General features: G+C 36.7%; 2 protein-coding genes across 2 annotated transcripts in view; both read left to right on the top strand.

Annotated features, from left to right (window-relative positions):
* The window catches only part of LOC134744419 (uncharacterized), a 291,804-nt gene that overhangs the window by 97,824 nt on the left and 172,998 nt on the right, over positions 1–20,982 (top strand). The window lies entirely within an intron of this gene.
* LOC134744337 (uncharacterized) overlaps positions 2,614–20,982 on the top strand; it is a 58,689-nt gene continuing 40,320 nt past the window's right edge. Inside the window, exon 1 of the mRNA XM_063678111.1 lies at positions 2,614–2,812. The gene's annotated coding sequence lies outside the window, so the exon portion shown is untranslated. The remainder of the gene's footprint in view (positions 2,813–20,982) is intronic.

The following is a 20,982-nucleotide window of genomic DNA, read 5'->3' as shown; positions in this document are numbered from 1 at the left end:
GAAATGCCCCATCTCTCTCTTGAATCTTTTTGTGAAATTCTTAGTACCTATTAAATTTGATCTGTATATATAATGATTCTTTTACAACACCACACCGAGATTTATCTACTAATTAATAATGTATAAGCAAATTTATACCTTATAAATTAAAATGATGACTTGTTAAGCCATATGCCAACCTATTGTCTACTGTTTACGAACCTGCTTTGCTTAAAATATGTTTTATTTGATAATAATTAAGTTTAAGTGACATAAATACTTACTCTAGAAATGTTGTACCTACTATGTACCTACCTATTTACTGACCTATAAAACATTAACTTTTACCAATAAATGTCTTGTATCTTGTATTCAATATTAAAATAATAACAATAATATTAACATCAATAAATTGCTCTGATAATTAGCTTAAGATAATATATATGTACATATGGGTAAAACGGACAGCCCCATGTGCAGAGCGTGCATGGCAGAAGAAGAAACAACAAAACATATTCTCCTAGACTGTAAACAGGTAGAAGTATATAGGAGCAAATACCTAGGGAATCCATGCACACTAAAGGAAGCAACTAGCAACCTGAAGACCTTGCTAGGCTTCGTGGAGGAGCTGGGGTGGTTAGAGTAGCGCTACCTCGTTTCACGCAAAATAGGCACATTGGATGTCGAGTTGCGGAAAATGCCCAGCAAAACTAACTAACTAACTATATATGTACATATTATTCACCATTGATAAGTGCTTGTTGCTAGGCCTACATGATTAAAGTATATTTGAACTTGAACTTGGTAGCAGTTTTGGCCGAAACATTAATGCCATTAACACCATTAACCAGTACAAATTGAACCGTAAACTGTAACCGCCTGTAACGGTTTACGGTTCAATTTGTACTGGTTAATGGTTAATTGCAATTAACGTTCAGCCAACACTGCTTGGTAGGGTGACAATAAATTTCAATTAATTTTTAATTTTAACTAAAAAATTAGTGATGATTAAAAAAATAACTTATAGTTTTGTTAATAATATTGTCTTCGGTTACCGCGATAGTTACTCATGAAATAAAACTATGAAAACGGAGTATATCGCGTATATTGAATTTATAATACATTCCGACGTTTCGAACCCTTTACAGCGTTCGTGGTCAACGGGTGACTGAGGAAAAACTACAAAGTGCCAAAATACCCACATACAAAAAATAATGAACCATAAACTATAAACTTGAAGGCTGGTTGTACATGCAAAATCGGTTCATAAGGCTAGTTATACAATACAACTATTTTCAAGTAAAGATATATATATACGCGATAAAGCTACGCCGGCTCCAACCCGACACCTCGGACCCGACCTGAGAAGATTTAATTCCCTCCTCGTAGGAGGGTATCCCAATATGGGATCGGCAACAAACTCGGCGGGACACATCTTTTCAAAACATATTATACTCAGAATGTCCAACATCGTCCAACACAAAGGTCTCACAGTCTATGTCTCGCTTGCTCCTTTATCAGATGGTCTACCGAACCGAACCGAGGTTGCATGTACAACCAGCCTTAAAGTTTATAGTTTATGGTTTATTATTCCTCAGTCACCCGTTGGCCACGAACGCTGTAAAGGGTTCGAAACGTCGGGATGTATTATAAATTCAATATACGCGATATAATCCGTTTTCATAGTTTTATTTCATTAGTTGTGTAAGTGCTAGTGCTACATAAATGTGATCGCCATCGATTACTGAATTAGAAATTGGTTCCTAATTAGCGATTAAATTTCACAGTGTATTAATAACTGTGTGTCACTGTGATTCTGTGGTACCTATTTGTATACTAAAATAATAATATACATTTTCCTGACACTTAAATTATTTGATCAAAATAACATGCATAGTTATGAAATAAATTCACATAATACATCAAGAAGTAGGTAGGTAGGAATTCATAACATAATTGAATAATAAGCTAAGATTAAACAATATTTTTTAGCTGGATTTACCCCCAGTTGTCAGAAAATTAATCGGCATCGTGGAGTTAAGCTATTCTGATGGTACCTATACTTATATAGGTATAGTTAGATTTTTAATTTACTTTGGTACATAAGGTACATTTTAGTTACTAATTACAGTCGGTAATTACAAACAAACAAAAAAAAACATTACTAAATGATGATGATGATGATGATGATGGTATTTTTTTTACTGTAATTTTATTTTACAGTATTCTATTGTAATGTAAATTAATAAACACTAGAATAATTACTAAATAGATATTAAAAACTGATCAATGATGCGCAAAGCAAAACAATAACTACTAACCATAATTGATATCTGTACTAGTATGTCATAATCAAAACAACGGAAATTTTAAACAAAAGAATCGTGTAATTTTAAACAAAAGAAGCATGTGGGGGTTTTGATCGTTATTGCTAATCTTAGGCCTCGGGCGCATTATCAAAGACTCACAAGTCCGGATGTGTTAGAAGTGTCAGATTATGCACATTGGTGCATAATGCAGTCAATTTTCTTATTTGATTCGTCCGGAAACAGCAAGCAAAGGCAAAACGATGAGTGAGTCCGCGGGCCGAGCGCCGCTGCCGCTGCTCATTCGACTGATTCGACTCGACATTCGGCTCGAGTCTGCCGAGCGCGCTGCGTGTGTCCCGTGTGCTCTCCGCCAAGCAAACTTTACTCGTTTCCACGATCGTGAATCAAGTGCACTTTATGAACAAAAAGTTTTAACTTGACTTACACTAGTGACAGTTTTTGTGTTGTTTGATTTTGTTTTGTGAACACATTGGAGGTGCCCAATATTCCGGTACCGGCTATTGGTAAGTATTACTGCATTTTAAAATTTTAATTTTACCGGGTGATTTACGATGCGCCCGTGTTTAATTCGCGATTTTCTTATTTTAACCCGCCGGAGGTCGCCGAGTACAGTGCTTCGCCTCGATTTCCATGTCACTGCGCTCTCAGAGAATTGTTATCGTCCCATTGTTATTGGCCCAGTTGCTGCTAATTAACTCGCTAATTAATACGTTTCCATTACTTAAATTACTAATAGTGTAATATTATCATTAGACGAAATTCATACAATAATTGATTAAAATGCAATCAGTTTATGGATAAAGTAGCCGGTCGGCTGCGGGGAGCGACTACAACCGCGGCTCGGTGCAATAAAATGTTAAATGGGTAGCCGTGCGAAGCTATACCCATAACAATCAATCATTTATCTGTCGAAAGCCTTGTTTGGCGTATAGCAAAACCAGTTACAAGTACATCCGTTAATGACCTTACCAACTTTTTGTTATCAACATTTAGAAATCATGGACTTTTTTGTTTTATCCGCACTTAACATCGCGGCGCGTTGAAGTCTTTCATACTTAACGAAACAAAAACTCCAAAATATTTATAATAGTATAAATATTTTACTGTACAAATAATGTGGATAATTCTAAGGATTATACAAAGGTGTTTATTCTAATGAAGAGTTAATTGTTATCGCAGTGTAAATATTTGGACTGGTGTTTACACAATGCAATTGTTGTTGACATAATTCTCACAATCGATGGACTTCGGTCATGCTCGTTCTGATTTTAGGACAAGATAATCCTTCTAACTTTTAAATGTAATATATTTGAATAACCATATCATACGAATTTATCGCGGAACGCGGATCGAAATCGGGAATCGAAACTTGAATTTAACAACAATTTAATTCCTGCAGAAAAGATGGTTCAATTTCAGAGTTTAGGTAGTTAAATTACTATTTAAATATTGTTTAGGCCTGAGACCAATATGATTTCAATATCAGTGCTCCGGACTTACAATTATTGTTCGAAATCAAATTGGAAATTATAATGAATAATTTAGCCGTAAACAATATATTTTACATCTGATCATAAAATACTTATATTATAATACGCTTCAACCTTACATACAAATGTCTGAAATTTTTATCCAAACAGAATAGCGCTTTTTCCCTTGCAAAATTTCTATCAACTGATATGGGCATGAAAAATGAAGCGCAATTAAAAGGCATGTCATCATTGTTATGATGTTGTCTCCGATAATCAGTTTGTTGATAACTAAACAACTAAAACAGACGGGCAGATGTGATACATCCGCCACATGCTGCGTCCGCGATTAAGGACACTAGTGACACTACAAAAACGGCCACTGTAGGCCACTAATGGTTGTTTTTGTTTCTTATTCTACGCAGTAGGGAATACTCACATTTTTGTAAAATAGTTTGAACATGATATCCCGATTCTCTTCAAACTTTTTGAAGAAACTCCTACGAGTAGGTATGTTGGGGTATTCTGGTCATATCCCTGTATCTGGCTCGGTCGAAAGTTAATAATTACTAACACGAATCCTTTAAAAAGGATCAAGAATAGGGTCGGAATAGAATATCCGGTCCGGTATATGTAGGTTCAAGAGCAACTACTATATAAATATTTAACTTAGTTTTTTGTGACAAAAGGACATGAGAACACATAGGTAAAAACTCCTCCTCCAGCACGAATACGCTTGCTCCCCTAGGCTAGCTAACCCCTAACACCCTATGTAATATGGATTAGGTCTTTCTATCTGAATACAAACTGTCGGAAAAATCCGTCGGATCTAAATTCATATCAGGATAAGTCTACATACCAGGTCTGATTGAAAACACTAGTTGGGATAATAATGCGTTGTTATCTTAGAATACACCACGTGGTTTATTTGTTTATTCTTTTCAATTGTTTACATCTCAATTCATCATGGTTTTGTTTATGAACTTTATTCTAGTTTCATTATACACGGAATTACCACCCCTGATTGCCCCCTGCTTGCACAAAACTAAAAGTGAAAAAGTTACGATATTAAAGGAGAACAGCACTCCATAAAGCTCTTTGTTTTTTTTCTCCATGACTGTGAAACTGTGATATATACTCTGGCAAATTTGTCAGTAGAAAAAGACGCCAATTTCTAAATTATTATGGAAGATTGTGCCTACCTTTTTACAATTTGACGCTGTTTTCTAAAGACAATGTTGGGTTTCCAGAGTATACCTACCTACCTACTTACTCGTATCTACAGCTCCGCGGGTGATAAGCTATCATCCTAGCCTATTAAAAACACTTCTTAAGATTATTAGACTTTTTCTGACGTGTAAAATTTTTTCTGTGCATTTACGAAATAAATTATTATGATTATGATTATTTCTGAGCTGAAACCCTCGCAAAAAATAATTAGGTACCCTACCCTATTCCTTGACTCCGACAAAATAAAAATTCAAATTCGGCATTATGCAACTTTGCCGGCTCTATGACATCGACGGGTCTTAAACAGTGCGAACTTACATATCCTTCCTATGCTTCTTATTCAATACCAGCGCGTTGTCGCGACAAATCGACATAAGACATTTTGTGAATTACGTAGAGTAGACGGCCGCGTACACATGTATTCCCATCGCTTGCGAAGCGCTATTAACTAAACTAATGTGATAAACCAATATAACTGTGACCGAAACGCGCGTGACATAGTCATGCCTTATCACAGACAGCGCACACTGGTCCGCTCGAATATTCGACTTGCCCAGTTGCCTGCAACGGCTGCAACGCTCGTTAAGCGGTTGAAATATTTGCTCGAACCGCGAACGAGGGCCTAATCTAATTGCACATGTGCGACACGATCGCGTTTACCTCGGTCACCGTTACCAACACCAATAACACAGCACAGCCGTAAGATATTCATTCGCAGGTACCTATTCCATTGATTTCAGTACTCTTGGTAATAACAGTTTTGAATGATTCACGGATAGTTTTACTAGACTAACCTATATCGACCGGGAGGTATCGGGAGCTCGAAAACAATACAAAAGGTAATCACGGTCCATATCCCGGTCGATATGTATGTCTCTTGGTTATATTCCAATGTTAAATAAATGACGGAGAAAAAACAGTTTACTGTTATTTTATTGGGTACCTTTTACTTGATTATCTACCTAAAGTTTAACTGATGATATATTTTAAATAAAAAATTTTTTTTGCGGAACTGGGCAGATGTTTTTAAATTTATTTTCCGCATATGTGAAAGTATCTCATATACCAATATGTATAATAAAACGGCAACAATTAGTTTAATAGTAGTTTATGTGACTGCTACATAATGAAAGGCATTAAAACTCGAGTGTGGGTTTATCTCACTACGTTCGTTTCATAATAGAATCACACAAGTGTTTAATGCCTAATTATGTACAGTTACATACACTGCTTTATCTACACACATATTAGTACAATCGGATTAAGTCTCACCTCGAAATCATTCCAAAGTTATGAAATTTGGAAGGAAGGAGTAGAGTAGAACACAGTATTCACATTTAACCCAGATATTCCGAGAAAAACGAAAAACTAAAAAAGATATACTTTTCAAGATGGCGTTTGATCCAAGTGGTCCCCAAAGCTCCAATTTTATGACACGCAAACAGGGATCCCTGAAATTGTAGGTGTCAAATTTCATTACTGTCACTATTGTTTAAACCCCATTTAAGACCTAAAATCTGTTTTTATAGTCACATTTTTAAGTTTTACACATTTTTCCTCCACTTATTTTAGTAAATTTGTATTGCATAGCACTCGTGTACCAATTATGGATCTACTGATGTCTATTTTATTGAAATCCACTCAATAGTTTAGGCGCTAGAAGTAAAAATATGATTTACTATTCGGCGTCCTCTCAAGGCAGCTGTATTGATTTTTCTTTAATAAAACAGGTGTAAACAGGTTGTGAAGGGCAAGAGGAATCTACCAATATGTCGTTTTAAAAAATCCGTCCAGTATCCTGAGCTACAGGGTGTACTGATTTTCAGTATTTAAACCCATAACCCTACTTTCTGTTTAAGTCGCAGTCGAGTAAAATGTTGATATTGGAGTAGAACGTGTACAAATGTATAGACAAAAGTGGAATTCATATTCCTCCAAGTTTCATATTAAGAGAATATTCCATGAAAGGGTATAAGCGCTAAATCTGGATTCAGCTATTATTTTCTATAACAAGATGTATTTTTTCCGCAAAGTTATCTAAGACTTTTTTGTGTAGAATTTAATAAGCTTTAATGTTGCCTTACACCATATTTTCATAGAGAACGTATATTTAGAGTAAAATGCAAATTTCTACAGGATGGTACACATTTTCCAAGATGGCTGCGATTCCTCGAGGGCCCCAAATGTCAAATAGTGTAGACATGAAAAAGAGACCTTTAATTAACATACATACCAAATTTCATATCTTTGGAAGGATTTCGAGGTGAGACTTAATCCGGTTGTACTATATTATAAACTTTCTATGATATATTCACTAACCTCATACTACAGCCGACATTGGGGCATAGTTGCTCTCTGGCGGAATTCGCGGATATGAGGTGGCGTCTCCGAAATATCTTTATCGCACATTTTACATAAAACTTTTCCTAGAGTTACTTTAAAAACAACAAAACAAATTATTTTTTACTTACAAACTAATTAAAAGATAAACTGCACGTCAAATGGCGGCAAAGAAAACTTTTTTCACGCATGTAACGCATCCGTAGTTTTTTTTTTATTCAGAGACTAACTAGAGTGGGGGTCGATTGCCATATCGTTCGATACCAACTAACAAGCGAGATTTGTCAAATTTGTGTGCAATTGACATTTCATTTCGAATAAAACGTCATCTCGACTGATATTAGAATAGAGGTCAAATCAAATTTCTTTGTTTTTCAGATGTTCGAAATTTGAATAAAATAATATTATCGAAAGCAATGTTATTATTTAGCAATAATAACATTTTCACAGATAAAAAAATTGCTGTAACAAAACAGTTTATCTTAATGTTGGCCATTATTTACGGATTTTGAAGGCATCATAGAGGGTTTATGATATGTGTGTAGATAAAATATTATAAATATGATTTAGAAAGGATTCTCCCTAAGCATTATTAAAATAACGATGTCATAAAATTAGGTATCTACGTTTAATATACATACTTGTATAGATTCCGATTACCAACAAATTGGTAATTACCGGTTAATATCCAACTTGAATTTGTAATAGAAATCCTAAAATAACCACGATATAAACCGGAGATTAAAGCCACGTCCGTCACTAATATTGCCCGTGTTATTAAACTCCCCGGGAATGTTAATCCTTTGTACCGTGATTTAAACGTGGCTTTTATCGACATAGTTACATAAATAACTGGCTCAATCACATTTTAGGAAGCGGGTCGCGATTAAGTACCCTGTGTCATTACAATATCTGGGAAAACCGACGCAAAATGTCTCACGAGGTTCTTAGTAGGTCTAGTTTTACTTGCGTTTAAAATTAGGCTCAAACCAATCGAGACTACATTGTTCTTAATTGTCTATTGTCACACAATGTGTTCTCTCTTAGAACCTTATCACAGACAAAATGCAGTTTTCAGTACCCAATACGTATGCAAAATAGAACTCGATAAACCCGTTAAATTAGTTAGCAAAATTCAGTGTTAATATCTTATCTGGTTATCTCCATTACACAATATCTCCATAACATACAATAAAACAAATTTAATATGCCAGTATTTATGTAGTTGATATTGTTTTGGAATTATTAATAGTTGTGTTTATTGACATTTTATTTCTGAATTTTAACTTGTGTTAGAAAAAAAATATATTTTTAATAAAACAAACAATAACATAGGTACGTAACAAACATTCATGTCAAACAATATATACTTATATGAAATAAAATTACTTATATCAAACATTGCACGAAATTAAACCCTATGAATTACTATTATTATTACTTGCCTCATAAAATAATTATTTATAGGCAGACGACAGAGTTCAACGTGTATTTGCAACTTATGTAAATTGCAATGGCTGTATTGTGTGTATATGGACGTAGGCAACCAATGACATTACTAAATTACATTGCAGTTAAGGGTTTTGTATGCATTTATGAGACAATGGTGTCCACGATCCACAATGCTTAGAGTACGCGCGAGCGTGCCGCCGCGCCGCCGCATAACACGGGCTTACATTACAGAATCGGAACACAATCGGATCGCATTCAAACACAACTCAACAAGCAACTAGCTCCGGAGTTACTTGCGTTCTTTCTAAATTCAATCCATACTTTTTACGAGATAGTTATGTAACAATGTGAATTTGAGGAATTTATCGTTTCGGTTCGGTGTGATCGTGATTTACTGTGTTATTTTTTTAAGCTACTACTTAAATTACGGGTTTAAAGAGAACTTCCAAAATATGGAAAACAATTCGTGTCTTCATTGGAAATACCATTAAGTAATTTAATTAAAAGTCTTACGCATGTACAAAATATGCAACATTAAACTGAAAAAAGCTTTTATATTTAAAAATAATGTCAGACTAAAAGCACGATAACCAAACCTAACCAAAAAATAACTAATTAGTTATAAAAAACAAGAAACAATTAAACAGAGGAAGTAGATATCTAAAAATCTATTGACCTCTATTGAAATTGAACTTGCAGCAGAAAAAGAGCTGCTATAATTCAGAACGCTTACTGTATTCATTATTCATATATCGGCTCAGGTGGACCAGTAAAGTTTGAGCTCCAATTAAGGATGGTTGTTTCAGATTTATAGGTCAAGTTTCATTACTGAAAAAAAAGTGATTTAAAGAGCTGAGCAGGTGTCTCAGGCTTGACGCATCGAGCAACCTGTCGCGAAATCGACAGCCTGCGGCCGACCCGAGCCAGCCTGATCGATGGACTCCACGTTCGATTATGTTTTATTAAGCCCATCAACTTTTACGACTGTTTTAGATGTCTACTACCTGCACTAAGCGTGTCACAAAATTAAGTTAGCAGCAGCCACAAGTGGCCTGTTAGGTACAATATATGTTATATTATGTAGCTGTGCTCTGAAGAATTGTTTGACATGATACCAACGGCCGCTTTCTATCACCGCACTGCTCGCCGTCGGCAGGGTGTTCATTCTCACACCCTAGAACCTAAATAGTCGCGTACGTACTGAGCGGTTTAAGAGGAATTTCCTCCCGCGGACGCTCCGGCTGTGGAATGAGCTCGGGATTCCGAGGTTTTCAAGAGGACAGTATGGGGTTCTTCAAAAAAGGAGTGTACAGGTTTTTAAAAGGTCGGCAACGCACATGTCCTCTGTGTACTTTGTCTCCTCTGAAGTAAGTAAGTAAGTAAGTTTTTATTGTATATAAGAATCAGGTTACATTGCAGATCGAATATACAATTACACGTTCAGTTACACTGAGACTTTACCTTTTCAGGTGTACATACATTTGCAACATATATATTTACATATTTATCTAAATACTGCACATACTTATGACTAACTTAAATAATCATTAATATAGTAAAACATTTTTCTGTAAGCCACATTTTTGTGTTTGACTTGAATAGTTTAAGATCCATGTCTTTAAAACGATCCGGTAACTTGTTATAAATTGCATAATATAGGCGTTTTTTGCAGTGAGTGACAAGTTTACATATGGCTTAGGCAATCTATGTTTGTATTTAGGTCTAGTTACGCGGGAACCCAATGTGTTATTATCCGTGAATAGGTATTTATATTTGTGGACAAAAACAGAAACTGGGAAAAGTAAGAATGTTATGATTTATAAAATATGGACGGCATGAATCTCTAGGATGAACTGAAAATATGGCTCTAATGCAGCGCTTTTGGGCAATGAATACGTTATGTTTATCAGTGCAGTATCCCCAGACTGTTATACCATATCTTAAAATCGAATGTACATATCCGTGATATGCTATTAACGCTGCATGCATGGAGACAGTTTGACTCACTCTTCTCAGAGCAAATACAAACCTATTTACTTTGGAACGTGTTCTCTCCAGTTTAGTTGATTGTCTATATGAATACCTAAAAATCGTGCATGCTGTACTTATTTTATGGAAATGTCGTCATATTGTATGTCTAACTGTTGTGAGTTGCTTTTATTAGTATGGAATTGAATGTAGTTAGTTTTGTCTAAGTTTATTTTCAAGTTATTTTTTTGTAAAAATTTAATTGTTAGAGCTAGAGTTCTGTTTAGGTCGTCATTATAAGTCGAAAAATCTTTACATTTCACAATAATTGATGTATCATCTGCAAACAATAGGCTATCATGTGGCAGGCTTTTGGGCATATCATTAATGTAAATTATGAATAAAAGAGGGCCCAAAATACTGCCTTGAGGCACTCCATAATGATTATTGATGAAGGATGATCTATAATTATTTAGAGATTTAGTTACCGGACAATATCGGACAGTGTCTACACATTGGGTTCTATCACTAATATACATTTTTATCCATTCTAGAGCTGGACCACGTATGCCGTATTTGTACAATTTTACCAACAACCGCTTATGACATACATAATCAAAAGCTTTGCTCATGTCTAATAGTAATACAGTGACAGGAATCTTATTATCTACCGACTCTAGTACGTTTTTTACTAGTTTAAATGTGGCTAAGGAAGTACATTTAGATTTACGAAACCCATGTTTTTGATCGGATATTATATTGTAATTGTCAAGAAAACTAGTTAATCTACTAAACATTACTTTCTCGTATATTTTTGAGAAAACTGAAATTAAGATAATTGGCCTGTAGTTGATCATTTTAGTTTTATCGCCCTTTTTATGGATGGGTTTTACCACCGACTTTTTTAATATACTTGGAAAGCTACCTTGGATCAATGAAAGATTAAGTGTATGTAACATAGGCGATATAATAGAGGTTACACATTTGAGTTGCAGGCGTCCATAGGCTACGGTGACTGCTTACCATAAGTCGGGCCGTATGCTTGTTTGCCACCGATGTGGTATAAAAAAAGGCAAAATTCATTTTTCGTTTAGTCAAATTATTAGTTACCATTGTTAGCAATAATTAACTTTTGATAGAAATCGCCAATAATGGTTAATTAATACTAGCACTTAAAAAAAACAGACATTATTTGGACTTGTAACTCCATTACGTACGGAATATTAACAAAGTCAACAATATTCACATTTTCTTTTTGAAGATCATTACATTTCTGATAATGTAACCTATAGGCCATAGCATATAGCATTAATTAAGATACTTATGTTCCTATGTTCAAAAAATTTCAAGTCAATCGTTTCAAAATAAGAAAACGTTATCCGATACAAATTTGTCACCATTATTATCAGCTATGCGATTTGGAATCTGCTGCTGGACTGTTGTGCCGTGTGCGCTATCCTAAGCGCAAGTTAATTATACAAAGTTCGATAATATTTTTGAAGAAATTCGAGATGTACACTAACGTACACGTGTTTAAATTACTCTCCGGTTTCAAGATTAATGAAATTTCGACAGACCTTGTAAACGGATACAACATCAAAGGCTCGAACGTCGGACGTATGCACTGCGCCTGCGTTTATTGAATTATCCGCTGGTTTCATTGCAGCAAATACATATAGTATACATACACTAGCAGTGTTTATCCCATGCCGCCATAAAACGAGCGGATTTTTATTTTATTCAGTTCCGCGTTTCAGCCACGATTGCATTGCGACTGGTTTTACTCGGAATGCGCGGGAAAAGTCGATGCGATTTTTATGTAAGTTAACATTGGATGATGTGAACTCACGATACGCAGCGCGATTTCCCGCGATGGGGCAGGTCGGCCCCGCGCTCGCTCCCACGTCTTCCGACTTCTCCTCATGGATACACTTACACAATGGTTTCACGTTACTGCATTGCTTATTTTTTCTCCATCTTTGTTTATATTAATCGTTAGCACTGATCGAGAATTCCTGGAAGAGAAACTAGCCTTTTTCTGAGGCTGCATAGAATGAAGATGTCTTCCGCGTACCGATTTTTTATTGGTAACGATATCAGTCCTTCGGGGCAGACGACGGCCTGATTCAGTTCCGAAGTAGAACGCGTCGTTTTATTCATTAACAAACACGTTTGAACAAACAACGTGGACTTAATAAATTGTTGGTAAATACTTTCTTTTCGTGATGCTTCCTCGATATGCGTTTATTTTGAATAGTCGGTTCACGCGAAGATGCGTTTCGTTATGCGTTTATTTTCAATCGCCGGTTAAGCGCCGTCGGTAGTCGCTCGGAGTAATTAGTGGTTCGTGGGCCAGCCACGCCTCGCATCTGATCGCATGTATAGAAGCCAAAACTGTTTTCACTGGGAACTGTGCCATCTGGGTGCACTAAAGGTGACAACCGACCGACTTCGCTTTGTTTATTGCAGCTTTATAATCACGCTCCACGCGACATATCACGAGACGTCTATACCGTCATGCCATGAACTTGTGATATATTAACGCAATTCCATGAGCACGCAGTTAGTTGAAGCCCATTAAGATAACGCAAATTTTTACAAGTAGCGTTAGCTAAAGCCGTTTACATGGATAATGGCGTTAAGAACATCGTTCCGGCATGGCGTAGCTTTTAATTACGGACCAATTGTGACTGATAAAATCTGACGACTGCAATTGTGGCGGTCGGTGTGGCGTACTGTGAAGGCGCTTCGACCTTATGTAGCGAACAAAGATTACCGTTGCTCGCTGTCATTTTTTCTTTATTTAATTCCGCGAAGCGCTGTAACGGTGTCGCGTTCATTTGTTTTGGTTGCCGCCGCATTACATAGTCTTTATATTGTTATGTAATTACGACCTAATTAATTATGTCGTGAGACTTTGCCGCTGAAATGCTGATGATATAAGTGTAAAAAAAATTGTATCATTCCGAGGGACACAATCTGACCGGTGCGTAAGGAATTCGCCGGCGCAGTTGAAATTTGATTACGGTGGAGCCTTTACGCAATGCAAAATATGCACATATATTTACGTGTACGTATCACAAAGTACGGCTGTATGATATGATCATAATTATATTGCTTTAGCATTTTCTGCCCTGGATTTCATCATTAATCCTTAATAACGTACATAATTACTTACGATTCCGTTGTTGCAACCGAGCGTTAGCTAAATACACTAGATTGATTGACAGCATGAAAACGAGTCACAGAATCAACATTATTTCACACATGAAGGCCGCGTGTTCAGTAATGATTAATTTAATTAATGAAATAAAACTATGAAAACGGATTATATCGCGTATATTGAATTTATAATACATCCCGACGTTTCGAACTCTTTACAGCGTTCGTGGTCAACGGGTGACTGAGGAAAAATTACAAAATGCAAAAACACCCACATACTAAAATAATGAACAATCATAGACTACAAACTTTAAGGCTGGTTGTACATGCAAAATCGGCTCATAAGGCCAGTTATACACTATAATTATTTTTCAAGTAAAGATATATATATATACGCGATAAAAAACGATGCCGGCTCCAACCCTACACCACGGACCCGAGAAGATTTAATTCCCTCCTAAATTGTAGGAGGGTATCCCAATATGGGACCGGCAACAAACTCGGCGGGACACATCTTTTCAAAATATCAGAATGTCCAGCATCATCCAACACTACGGTCTCACAGTCTATGTCTCGCTTGCTCCTTTATCAGGTGGACTACAGGATCCCAAGCTGGTGGTAGAGAAAAGCCATCTTCCCTATTAAAGTTTGGATATTTCTTAATCTCAATGGCCTCGCGCAGCATTCTGGGTATGTAACGCTTCTCCTTGGCAAGAACCAGAGGCTTATCAAACTTGATTGAGTGATTGGCTTTATCCATGACATGCTCAAAGACAGCAGACCTAGGTCGACGGTGCTTGACATCAGCTATGTGTTCCTTCACCCGAGTGGAAATGCTCCGTTTCGTCTGCCCGACATATGATAGGCCACACTCACAGTCCAGCCTGTACACTCCTGCAGTCTGTAGAGGGGTATTGCATTTTACAGGCCTCAGGAATTGTGACATCTTCTTCATTGGCTTGAAATATGTTTTTATAGAAGCACTTAATTAAGCATTTAATTAAGTCAATGCAAACACAAAAGTAATCAGCGAATGAAATGCCACAATTGTGCTGGAAACAAATTTACCTCCTGTCATTAGTTAATGAATATCGCAAATTGATTATATACTCACTTACGAGTTTAATGCGCAGTTAGGTACCTGTCGACTGTCATGCTAATAATAGCTATATTTAGTTTACTTACCCAAAGGCTTTCCTTCTCTATTTCTTACTTTAAAACTGGACAATTCGTTTCGTACTTGACGTAACTGTCGTGAGCGTGAGTCAAACGTTACACTTATAACATTACATTAAGCTAATTTTAGGGTTCCGTACCTCAAAAGGAAAAACGGAACCCTTATAGGATCACTCGTGCGTCTGTCTGTCTGTCTGTCCGTCTGTCACAGCCTATTTTCTCCGAAAGTACTGGACCAATTAAACTGAAATTTGGTATACATATGTAAGTTTGTGACCCAAAGACGGACATGTAACGTAAACAAATGAATTTTAAACATGGGGGCCACTTTTAGGGGGTAAATGAGAAAATTAAAAAATAAAGTTTTTCTAACTATATTGTGTTACATATCAAATGAAAGAGCTTATTATGAGAAACTCAAATATTTTTTTTTATAATTTTAGGATGCACAGTTTAGAAGTTATTCAAGAAAATAGACAAAAAATGACCATTCCCCCCCCCCTTTTATCTCCGAAACTACTGGGTCTAAAATTTTGAAAAAAATACACAAAATAGTTCTTTACCTATAGATCACAGGAAAACCTATTAGAAATGTGCAGTCAAGCGTGAGTCGGACTTAATTACTTAGTTTTTGATCCGACCCCTACGGGTTTTTTAAAGACATTTCACTCACGTTTCACATAAAAAATACATTGTTTAAATTGTGTAATGTATAGGTAATGTACGGAACCCTTGGAACGCGAGTCCGACTTTTTCGATTTAACTGGTGATAGGTACTCGTGCACTGTATGTCTGTAGTACTTGATAATGAAGGTGATATGTGAGCTAACCGCCTTCAAAAACTAAGTAATTACCCGGATGGTTATTAATTTACTTTTTGGCAGAAATTTGCTTTACAATGCATGTGCTCGAAAAGTGCGTTTCCTACGGAGCCATATCATGCGGAAAGTACTACTAGGAAAAGAGCACTATTTCGCACTAGTGCTTTTTGTTTTCATTTTAAACTTATTTGCCATGATATGTTTTTTTATTTACTCGCACAATGCATAGTAAAACATTGTATGATACACGTGCGTAAAGATGATTTCCGCACTTGTTGCATAAATAGCTATACGGGATAGGGACTGGACAAGGATAGGGGTGGGGTATATAAAAAATATTTTGTGCTAGTGGATTGGTTTTTTGAAGGCGGCTCCCTTTTTAGGGTTCCGTGCCTCAAAAGGAAAAAACGGAATCCTTATAGGATCACTCGTGCGTCTGTCTGTCTGTCCGTTTGTCACAGCCTATTTTCTCCGAAACTACATTTGGTATACATATGTAAGTTTGTGACCCAAAGACGGACATGTAACGTAAACAAATGAATTCCAAACACGCGAGCCGATTTTGAGGGGTAAATGAGAAAATTAAAAAATAAAGTTTTTCAAACTATCATTATCATCATATATTTAAGAGTTATACTTTTGTCGGTGGAGCGATTTCCATATGTGTCGGTCTTGACAGCCTGATACGACACCGTGTTGAGTTTTTCCTTTACTTGATCTATGTATGTTCTCCTTGGTCTCCCCCTCCGTCTCCTTGCCTCAACTCTCCCTTCAATTATTTCAAACTATATCGTGTTACATATCAAATGAAAGAGCTCATTGTGAGAATCTCAATTATATTTTTTTTATCATTTTAGGATAAACAGTTTAGAAGTTATTCAAGCAAATAGGCAAAACATGACCATCCCCCCCCCCCTTTATCTACGAAATTACTGGGTCTAAAATTTTGAAAAAAATACACAACATAGATTTTTACCTATAGATCACAGGAAAACCTATTAGAAATGTGCAGTCAAGCGTGAGTCGGACTTAATTACTTAGTTTTTGATCCGACCGCTACGGGTCTTTCAGACATTTTTTTAAAAGGAAATTCAGCTATACCTATATATTATGGTTTCGTTTTTTTATGGTCTTTTTTATTTATGTAATTTTTTTACTTTGTAAAATAACTGATTTGCAAGACCGAAGTGATCCTATAAGCTTTGCACGGAACATTAAATATGACAATTAGCAATATAGCTATTCAATCTGCTGTAAAATTGCTATCTGCTGTTACATGTACTGCGAGAAAGCGCTCAAGTATCAAGCGCATTCTGTGGTCGAATGTACTAAGAGATAAAATTAGAAAACAGACTAGTTTTATATTATTTGGAATGAGGACCTGTCACCGCGTCCCATGTTTTGTTGCATCGCCCCATTGCTCATTCCCGCTCGGTGACAGTTCAACAATTGTCTTGTCCCTCAGAATGCATCTTGAAAATTTCTTCTTAGTAAGTTTCTGGGTGTACTGCCACACGGAATTCTAATTCAAATTCAAAGCGATGTAACTTAATCTTTCTTTGTCGTTTTTTATAATTTTATAAGATGTTCGGCTTTGATAAATTGTTTTGTTTGTTGAATTTTTAGTACGATGCAGGAGCATATAAGGAAAAAAGGAACCATTACTTGTATACAGAACAAACCCGTGGAATATACCTGCAGCAGAATTCTCCAGCTATGGGATGTCTTTCCCATTACATCAAGCGTACCAGTGATAAGGGCTCGTTAAGTAGGATTAGAGCTAGAGCTAGGTCTTACTTATACTGCTTAACCTAGGGCATTTACTCTCTGCAAACAATTGGAATATCAAGAATGATATTCAAATTTATAAAAAAAAAACTGATAATTATATGATAGTAAATATTTGCAGTGCACCTCGTGCGCACATATTTATTGGTACAAGTTAGCAGCATTAAGCGTAATGTCAAATCCAAATCCAATCAAGATAAAAAGTTTAATGTTCGAATGCCGCTCCAGCTAAGTTTCCGAGTGAAATTGTCATGGTCAGGTGCGCCTTAAATGCGACGACACCCGCGCGCAGCGCGCACTCACCCGTGTAACGCATCAAATCTTTGCCAATCGTACTTTGAACTCAGACAAGTAAAGTAAAACGTTTGAAAAATTGTAAGTCGATGACACTTTTCATGTACCTCTCAAATTATACTCAATACGTAGTTTCAAGTTTTCAACGTAATGGTTATCGACGACTTTACCACACAAAATAAGATTATACTTACACTAGCTGTTATATAGATAGACAGATAGACTACTAAAATCATAAACCCTTCCGTAGACAAGTCAATATCTGAATCCATTTAAAAAGCATTTTACAGTACATATGGTGCTACTTTCTCGCACTAGTGCGTAAAAGAGCACTTTTCGGGCATATGTCGAAAGTTTAAAGGGCCATATGTACTGTAAAACGTTGTACGATACACGTGCGAAAAGTAATTCGCAACTCGTGTCGATTTAAAACACTCCCTGCGGTCGTGTTTTAATTTATCGCCACTCGTTTCAAACTTCCTCTTTTCCGCACTTGTATGTGCAAGACGTGCTGGAATGTTCAGTGTCTGTTAATTGCAAAACAAATCCAATACATACTTTTTAACTTGCGGTTTTCTAATGATAAGAACCGGATATGCTTGATCGTAGAGATATTGCAGCTCGTAATTGACATGTTTGCTCACCACTTATCAAAATTATATGTAGCTATATTGTTACCTTTTTGCATTAGAACATTAACCGACTACGCTTAAGGTTAATCGCCTTGATTTTTTTACTATCTTTGGCAACAGAAAGTATTTTACAAATTGATTTATACTCTTGCGATTCCTAACACTATTTAACGTAGGTAACGGTGACATAAATTAATTTACATACACGTGGCGTTTATATAGGGCGTAAAGTTAAGCTTGTGATCATATGGAGAACGGAAATCACCTTCCTTTATGTAGTTAATAGTTTTGTGAGTCTTCAAACTCCACGCATGTACATATTACGAAATTAAGTTCAAACGGCGACGTTTTCAGATTTAATTAGCTTTACGTAGGTACGAGTACAGTATTTTTGCACTACTTAGGTATACACTATTACCTTTCGTTCCGCCACCTTGTTCACTTTTGTTATGATAAAAAAATCGATAAATGTTACAATAAATTATCTCACGAATTAACGAACTGTGGTTATGATTATGGTCTTACGCTGCGTCTTACGTAAGCGAACGCGACGCGAAGCGGCGCGGCGCGACGCGGCGGGCCCACGGCGCGGCGTTCGCCGCGTTCGCAACGAGATCGCCCACGTAGGACACTTCTATAGGTATCAAAGGATTGATTCACCCCGCACCGCATCGCTTCGCTCCGCGTTCGCGTGTTGTTCGCCTACCTACGTAGTACGCTGCGTTATAACTTATAAGCGTTCCGGAAGGCGAGGCATGAACGGCAAGACAGGGCGAGGCGGCGTGCATCGAAAGTGACAAGCGTAGTCGAAAGTGCCCGCTAGATTTATTTACACTTGATTGAAATAGACTCAGCACTCCTAAACTGGTGTCCACTTTACACGAGCGGCCGGCTGGCTGGCTCGCTATTAATAACACTGCGTCTTGCCTTCTACGGCAAACTAGAATGCCCGAGTCGCGACACATGCAATTAACTGTGTTTTGTGCATTAAGACATTCTTATTCCTTTAAATGAATTACTTATAATCTTGTTTCACGTTTTTATCACACGTACAAGTGTTTGTACACAGTTTTTTCACGGGGTTGACGAACTCCCTCGGTTAAAAGCCCTTTGTTTGTTATTAAACAATATTTGAAAGCGTTTTATGTTAGTTCGATATGTTTTGAAGGTTTACATGGGTTTTCCAAACAGCTTCCGCGTCGCCGGCACCGTAGTTAACAGGAAATCGAATTTCGCCAGTGTGACCCGCGCGATCCTATTCAATAATAATCCAGTAATTTTGTACAATGTCGTTTGCGTCAAATCCGGTAGTTCTGATTTTTTGCAGACTTGTTTATGATGTTGGCCCAATGAATAATCTAAGTTTGAGACCTCGAGCGACGAACGCAACTTTGTCAAAAATTTAAAAAACGGCGAAAATTTCGGATTAACATAAACAAGTCTGCAAAACATAACTACCGGATTTGACGTAAACGCAAATGTATAAAGTTACTGTATTATAAACCGGAATGTTTGCTGCACAAAGTTAGCCTCAAAACGATAAGCTCGTAAATGGAGCAGCGGGTAATATTCCGATGATTGGCCGTGGGTGACTACCACCAATTGGATAATACCAGTCGGATGTCACACTCACTGCTCACTTAGGGGCTTAGGGGGACGGATCTATCGAAAAAACGAAAGTTCCGAGCAGGGAAGACATAAAAATGTGGGAGCGATTCCAGATATGTGAAGAATGTGGATTTTTAAATCACTCGTTAAAAGTAAAACCATACGAGGGTCAAACATTCGAGAGAGAAATGGAATGCTTCATGCAGAGAGATAATTTCGATTTCCTTTTATAGAAAGTAAGTTTATTCCGATAGTTAGATATCGTAGGCATGTTAACGAGCCACCGCCACCGCGGTAGCCGGGAACCTGCTGGCCAATAATAGACATAAGACCGGGTTACTAATACCTGACACGCCGCAGGAACTCTGATACAACCATTACTACTTTGTTTATGGCTCATACCGATTTGTTACACACGCTGTATACCTACTCCGTATCGAAACCTTCATTTTACTCAAAAGATTATCATATTACGAATAACGTTTATGTGAATATTGCAATGATTTAAATATCTATCATGTGAACTTTAGTGTTCATTATACGAAAAGGGACATTATTAGTTGTATTTAGAGAATAATTGGGGCATTTTCTATGAAAAGGGACCTTATTGTCGATGGCGCTTACGCCGCACAGCGTCGCGCGGCATTGTATTTATTTCGGAGCATTGTTTATAATGGCGTAAGCGCCATCGACAATAAGGTCCCTTTTTATAGAAAATACCACAATTAGATGT

Source organism: Cydia strobilella, chromosome 9, assembly GCF_947568885.1.
Source record: "Cydia strobilella chromosome 9, ilCydStro3.1, whole genome shotgun sequence".
Lineage (NCBI taxonomy): Eukaryota > Metazoa > Arthropoda > Insecta > Lepidoptera > Tortricidae > Cydia > Cydia strobilella.
The sequence above is the reverse complement of the archived record's forward strand: the minus strand, read 5'-3'. Positions and strand labels throughout refer to the sequence as shown.